Source organism: Pteropus alecto, unplaced genomic scaffold (assembly GCF_000325575.1).
Source record: "Pteropus alecto unplaced genomic scaffold, ASM32557v1 scaffold3, whole genome shotgun sequence".
In the NCBI taxonomy this organism is placed as follows: domain Eukaryota; kingdom Metazoa; phylum Chordata; class Mammalia; order Chiroptera; family Pteropodidae; genus Pteropus; species Pteropus alecto.
Genome location: NW_006442484.1, coordinates 1,221,879 through 1,223,076, shown reverse-complemented (window position 1 = coordinate 1,223,076; position 1,198 = coordinate 1,221,879). Strand labels below are relative to the sequence as shown.

The following is a 1,198-nucleotide window of genomic DNA, read 5'->3' as shown; positions in this document are numbered from 1 at the left end:
TAGATTTGTGTATAGTGAAATTCCAGAAAGCATGCTCTTTGAGGACTGGGCACCTCAGACATGGGTGATCACATGTGCATGAATCAGTACATGAATACACAGGACATACATATCCTTTCATGGAAGATCGTGAATAGTAAGTTTCACTAAATTGCTTTTTTATGCCTTAAAAACTGTTCCTTCATAAAAATGAGAAATTCAACACTTCAGAAAGATGAGAAATTCAACAAATTTGTTTTATTGTTTTTCTTTTATCAACATGTTGCAGTCACACATATTGAAGGACAAATTCTTCCCAGAAGACGCAAAGGAACAATTTCTTAGAAATACCATTCTTGGGCACGTGATGACCCATAACTGCAAAAGGACAAGACACACATTTCAGTCAGCAGAAACAAAGACTTTAAGTAGGCCTCGCTTTTTGTGTTCCAAACTTTCCTTACGACAGATCTACAGTTAACAAGTTCACATGGACGTTAGCAAAAAGAAGCCAATCTTAGTCTCTGCTGCCACAATTGTTGTGATGGTTTAAAAATGTATGAAAGATTTTTTTCCGTTCAATGGCTCACAGACTTTGGGGTATATCAGGATTGCCTGGGAGGTTGCTGCAATGTGAGTTCTTGGCTCTCGCTCCCACACATTGGCGGGTGATTTAGAGACCCAAAATTTGCAATTGACACAGGTCCCCTGATTCTGAGGCAGGGAGGTCTCCAGACCACGCTTTGAGAAATGCTACATGAGATACTACTCATGAGAAGACGCAGCCCTAGATCTTGAACATGATACATTTTTACCTTAAAGTCAATTTCAGTTTTAATTTGACAGGCGCCACCAGTTGTACTGTGGTTGGATTCGCTGGCCGAGGGCAGGTATCATAGGGCTGGGACAAAACGTTCTTTACATGGTCCATGGGTGGGGGCCCCTTCTTGCTCCTTCACACCTCTTGTGTCAAACACTTGTGGGGACACCCAAAGCATCCCCAGCACTTTCATTCCATGCGTTCTTTTCTAAGGAGAGAGAGGTCATTTGAAGAGTAAATCACTTGCCTTCCTTAAGCAGAAGCTCAGAGGAGACCCAGAAAGTATTTTTAAGAACGTGGCACTCTGCCCAGCCCAGAGGTGCTCTCCCAGCTGGGGCCTGGACAAGGTTTGACCATCTGGGCCAGATGCGGAATGGGTTTCTGAAATCATATTAGAGC

The 1,198-nt window shown here is 43.0% G+C and overlaps 1 long non-coding RNA gene across 2 annotated transcripts in view; it reads right to left on the bottom strand.

Annotated features, from left to right (window-relative positions):
* Window positions 1-291: 291 nt before the first annotated feature.
* The window catches only part of LOC112470252, a 24,680-nt gene continuing 23,773 nt past the window's right edge, over window positions 292-1,198 (bottom strand). Inside the window, exons 3-4 of one of the 2 annotated variants that reach the window (XR_003042894.1) lie at window positions 795-1,007; window positions 292-357 (exon numbers count right to left, since the gene is read on the bottom strand). This is a non-coding gene — a long non-coding RNA (uncharacterized LOC112470252). Of the gene's footprint in view, window positions 1,008-1,198 lie in introns of both variants that reach the window. The other variant, XR_003042893.1, reaches the window with a different exon arrangement.